The 6,156-nt window shown below is 42.3% G+C and overlaps 1 pseudogene; it reads right to left on the bottom strand.

Moving 5' to 3' along the window:
- Positions 1-563: 563 nt before the first annotated feature.
- On the bottom strand, positions 564-1,855 carry LOC147442672 (uncharacterized; annotated as a pseudogene).
- Between the last annotated feature and the right edge of the window lie 4,301 nt (positions 1,856-6,156).

The following is a 6,156-nucleotide window of genomic DNA, read 5'->3' as shown; positions in this document are numbered from 1 at the left end:
GGAGGTCATCACGCTGGAGGCGATAAGGAGCCATTCAGAATAATTGTAGGGGCGTGCAAATGTGGCAGCACTTTTTGAACATTCGAGGTTGCATGTGCGAGTCCTAAGAGACAATGGACAGGTGACTCTGGTAAATGCTGAATACATGTGATGCATGAATGATCATGACCACTAGAACTAACCCAAGTGCCCACTAGTACTCCCGCATGTACATTAAGCCATAATAAATAAATCATCTCCACAACAGACATAGAAAAATTAAACAAGTGTAGCTAAGTAGCTGCAAGGGTAGCTACTATGTAGACTGGTAGTTGCCTTTAACATTTCCTGGTATCGAAAGTTGTGTTAAGTACTTGTAATTGTGAAACTGTGGAGGTGCAGTGATGAACAATGTGAAAACGTAAACAAGTGTACAAGTTAACAAAAGCTTCTTTACTACATTGAGCATTGGAAGCTGCTTTACTACATTGTGTCATCATTACAAGTGAGCAAAATACTCCATAAGTCAGTAAATGGTTAACTGTTTACATCGCGTATCATGGTTACATGTTAGGATAATATATCTAGCCGTAATACTCTAGATGCCACTGCTTTGAGATCCTAATGCTCAGGTTATCGATTGGTCTCGACAGTGCACAGTCCTTGGCATACTTGAGGCGATCTTCCGCACAAAGCCAAGCCGTGAGCCAAGATCTTGCAGTTGTTGTAAGATATCCTTGAATCTCAGTGGGATTCTGATTTTCCATATTCTTCACAATGCAGAAAGTGCCTGGAGGATTCCACAGCTGCTTGTACTGTGTGTCATCCACTAGAATTGTGGACGTAGCAGTGTACTGACCTCTTTTCTCCCACAAGTCACTTAGCTTCTTGTAAAATACAGGCTTTCCACCAGTTATCTTGATTCAGCATCTCTTACACAATCCTGCTGTGCAAGAATTTCCTTGAATTGTGTAAACTGATCAGAAAAGCAAACACTCAACATGTTTTCTGCTTTAGTCTTCATGCAGCAGGTCCACACAAATACATCAAAGTGCACAAGGCACCAGTCCAATAATGCAGGTGCATCCCTTTTATACCCAACAGACACCCCTCCTATGTCTACAATTTCTAGATCATTCCAGTAGGCAGGCTTTCGTGAATGGTACATATTGTCTAATGAAGTCAGCAGGACACCATTAATATCAAGGATTAGAGATGTCTTACTCTCAAACAATATGTTCCCATGATCCTCCCATGGACGAGACACCGTCCCATCATCATTCCTAACATAAATTTGCAGCACCACATGCGCCTCCTCCATCCTCCCTTTTCCGAGACACCGTCCCATCATCGTGCCTTACATATTCTGTACCACCTGCACCAACTGCACAAGTTGCATCACCACCTGCATCCACAAATGCATCACCATCTTCCTGAGGTGGTTCAAACTTTTCATTGGTAATCTCTGTGTCCTCACCTACACCAACTGCCCCACCTGCACAACTTGCTTCACCACCTACATCCACAGATGAATCACCATCTTCCCAAGGTGATTCAGACTTTTCAATGATAATGTCTGTGTCTTCACCTGCATCCACAGATGCGTGACCATCTTCCCAAGGTGGTTCAGACTTATCAATTGCAATCTCCGTGTCATCACCTGCACCAACTGCACAACTTGCATCACCACTTGCATCCACAGATGCATCACCATTTTCCCTTTCTGGTTCAGACTTTTTCATGATAATCTCCGTGTCCTCACCTGTACTGAGGACAAAAACTTCGTGTTATTATTCTCTTGGTCATCAATGCTACTAGCACATGGGACTTGGCCCTCAACTCTAAATGAACCATCTACATCAAGAGGGTCTTCCATAGTAGACTATGCTATCATACTTATTATGTGATCAAGATTGCTAGTGGCAGCATCTGAACATAAAAACAATAATGAGATAAACAACAATGATGGACATGAATTTTTTTTTTTGGCTTTATTAATTCATAGGAAATGGAGAATTGTTACAAAGCCAAAAACGGTGACAGGATTTAGGAAAAGATCCAAAAATGGGGATAGGCTACAAAGCAAAAATATTGAGACTATGTTTGGAGTCTTTTTCTAACTCTGGTTGTTGTAGCACCTTTTCTTCCAGATTCTATGTTACTATTTTCTCCATTCTCTATGGCTAATTGGTCCTTTGATGTCTTTGTTTGCCCTTCTGCATTCTCTGTAGGCTTTTTGGCAGCTCCATCTACAAGAGAGAAGAAACAATCAACAAGAATGAACCTTAAACAATATTATCTACCTTTAGGAAAAAACAAAACCAGAAATAACACCTGTCATCTTTCTCTTTCTTTCCCTTTGCATCATTTGTATGGTCTGCAGGATGGAGGGACTGGTGTCTCTAGCTGACACTTCAATGTCCTTCATCGATGAAGGAGCATTCTCTGCTTGATCTCCATTGGAGGGACTGGTGTCTTTGGCTGACACTTCATTGTCCTTCATTGATGAAGGAGAATTTTTTGCTTGATCTCCATTCTCAGGACTATACTTCTCTAACACACCTTCCTTCTCAACTGTAGTCTCTAGCTCAGCCTCTGCAGTCTCTAGCTCAGCCTTCGCAGTCTCTGGCTTAGCCTCTGCAGTCATGAAAAGTATTAAGTAATTAAGAACTTGTTGTTTCAAGTTACATGTAGCTACAACATGACAATGGAAACTACCAGGCATGATAGTGGAAGCTACCAGGCAAGCATCCAATGCCATCCTGGTAGTTGGCTGACTGAGAGCTACCAAGATGACATATGGGCCACCAATGCTATCCTAGTAGTAAGCAATCTAACAGTGGTGGTTAACAGAATAAAATCCTGGCAGAAACCTTTATCTAAAACATCTTCCTTCTCAGCATGTACCAACACCTGGAATTCTATTCTTCACAATAAGAAATTAAGAACACGTTTTCAAGTTACATGTAGGGTCAGCATGACAATAGAAGCTACTATGCAAGCACTAATCAGCTACCAATACTACCAAATGCTATCCTAGTAGCTACCTTGCCCCCTGTCATCATGGTAGCTATAGATGCTATCATGGTAGCTACCAAAGTTATCATGGTAGCTACCTTGCCCCCTGCCATCATGGTAGCTATAGATGCTATCATGGTAGCTACCAAATTTATCCTGGTAGCTACCTTGTCACTTGCAGAACTTCCTTGGCAGAATGGCAGCTCATGGCAGAATGGCAGCTACCAATGCAATCCTGGTAGCCACCTTGTCACTTGCAGGACTTCCTTGGCAGAATGGCAGCTCATGGCAGAATGGCAGCTACCAATGAAATCTTGGTAGCCACCTTGTCAATTGCAGGACATCCTTGGCAAAATGGCATCTCATGGCAGAATGGTAGCTACCACTATTATATTGGTAGCTACCAGGGTTGACAGTGAGAACTTCCTTGTCACCAAAAGGAGTTTCATGGTAAAACAATAGCTAATGGAAGAATGGTAGCTACCTTGCCACCAGCAAGACTTCCATGGGAGAATAGTAGCTCATGGAAGAATGGTAGCCACAGCCATACTGGTAGCTAGCTGTACCAGCATTAGCATGACGGCTACCACTATGAGAGTGGTAGCTACCAGTATTGTACTAGTAGCTACCATCTTGTATTAGTAGCTACAATTAGCAGGGTTCCCTTGATAACAGAAACACAAAAAAAATAGATAAATTTAAGCTCAATGCTACAAAATGCAGCAGGGTGTATACCATGGTCCATGCTTAAGGGCACTGATGAGGGTTTGGTATCTGATTGCACTCCTTGGAAATTGGCATTCGTATTGCTGAGGATCACCAAAGACCGCATGGTATGCGAAATCGGTTGCATGCATCCCATCTCCATGTATGTTTCTTTGCTTGCAACAAGATGGCCAAAACAGTACATGTGAAAGGCATGATTGCAGGGCAGCAAAAACATGCCAAGTGCATCATCGTCGTACATCGTCAACCCACAAGCACTGCAAACTTTGTCCAAAGGCAAGGTGCCCATATCCACAGGTGGAACTTTTGGCGGAGGTGCAGACAACAAAACTGTACTTCTTTTGACCTGCATGGTCTTCACAAAATCCATCCGTGCCTGTGCACACTCCTCCACTTCCTGTGTAAAATCTCTCTCCTTTAGAGCACTATCCACAACATCAAGTGGTTCCTTCTCTTCAACAACCACTTGCAATGTTTGGAGTGTTAGCAACAACCTGCCGATATTATTTTTAATTTGCTCCACCTTCATTGCATCCACAACATCGTCGCTACCTCCTGCCTTTAGTAATGCAGCCTCTGCATCTTTCAATTGGCCTCTGAGCTTTTCCACTAGGAGGTTGGCACCTTCATTTCGGTGCACATCAGCCTGAAGCAATTCCAACTTCTTAAAAGCTTCATTATAGTCTGACAATGCAAAAGAATGCTTGCTTACAACCATGTTGTAAACAGTATCTAACTCTGTAAGAGACAGTGGACCAAATAAATTCTTTTTCTACACATCATCCACTATATCGATCGGAGTTTCCTTGGGTGCCTCCAAATGATCAGGAGTCCTCATCATTCGCCGTGAACTATTAGGGGTAGAGGAGGAATGGAAAGCTGCCCATCGCTGCTTCTTTGCATGTAATTTGACTGGATCCATATTTGTGAAAATACTTTTTGAAAACAAGGCCCAGTCAACCTGTCCCTTCAACTGCTCATATAGAAAGCCTCTAGCAAATCCTTTAGTCACCTCCATACCATAATTTCCAGGAGGTTCTTGATACACGGATGTGAACAATACATAAAACCTATTCCAAAGTTCTGGCTTCACATCTCTACATTTTACTTTGCTACCCCTCTTTGGCACCTCCTTAAAGCATTTCAACCAATCTTTGTTGGTGAAATCTTCCTCAGTCAGCAGTCGAGCATCCACTCTAGAGTTGGGGAGGTCGTATACTTCATGTGCTTGACGCTTTGTCATGCAAAAAATTGTCTTCCTTTCAAATGGCACATATGGAGTGCACTAATGGCCTTTGCCTTGTAAAATACAGGGAAAAACATAAGACCATAGTTGTTTCCATACGGCAAACGCATACGGGTATGGAAGTATGATTGGAGTATGGTTCAACACTTAAGCTTGAAACATACACGGCCATAAATTTATTAAAAACTTAGATAACTTATGCATGGTGGGCATTTATAATATCACAATTTTACATAAGTTTTTGCATTAAACATCAATTACTGCATTGAGCAAGAGCAGAAGAAGGCTGGGCATGTGCATGAATAGGTGGTACAACTACCTGTGTCCCAGACAGATAGATACCATGTAACTACCACCTTGGTATTTCTTTGCTAAATGAACTTTTTGATTGGTAGCTGGCTAACATAATGCTACCAACTTGCTATGTTTTTTGCAGAATGTTGAATGCTACAATCTTGATGATCTCTGATGCACTTTCCCTATATTAAATGAGTGTTGTAGGTGGTAACTGCCACACTGATAGAGTATCACTGATTCATGCTTCTTCATAGCACTATGATTTGCAATCCACATGAGTACGGTCCCAACTATGAACAAGACATGAATGCATGTGCAGAGCCAGCCAATTGAAGTTCAGTCAAAAATGCAATGTGAAAAAATATATCTGCTTGAATGCATGCATGCATGCATGCCTCTACACAGGTTTTCAATGCAAGCTTGAATGCATGCATGCATGCCTCTACACGGGTTTTCAATGCAAGCTTGAATGCATGCACATTAGCTTATGGAGCTTGAATGCATCTACAAACATCTAGCCTCTAACTTAGGTTTGCTTCAAAGCAAGATTAAGAGAGCTTACATGGACCTTGGAAACAAGTTACAACAATAAATTGTGCAAAGACAGCCAGCAACACTAAGATGCAATAGTACCTCATTGTTGGGGGTTACAACATCTGCCATTTTTGAATGTTTCTTTGCTAAAGGAGTGCAGGGCTTGTTGAGATGTCGAGCTCTACACCTTGAGCGGGCATCCACTACGGGTCTTGGCCGCTTACGGCATTTACTCACTGGCGCGTTAGGTGACCGACACGGAGGATCTCTGCCAGTGATTCTACAGCTGGACTACACTTATAGTGCCAGCCTAGTACGCTTCTAGCGAGTTCACACTTAGTGACCACATGTACATA

This window comes from Adiantum capillus-veneris, chromosome 14 (genome assembly GCF_014529385.1).
Source record: "Adiantum capillus-veneris isolate H3 chromosome 14, ASM1452938v2, whole genome shotgun sequence".
Lineage (NCBI taxonomy): Eukaryota > Viridiplantae > Streptophyta > Polypodiopsida > Polypodiales > Pteridaceae > Adiantum > Adiantum capillus-veneris.
Note: the sequence above shows the minus strand (reverse complement) of the source record. Positions and strands in the feature narration are given on the sequence as shown.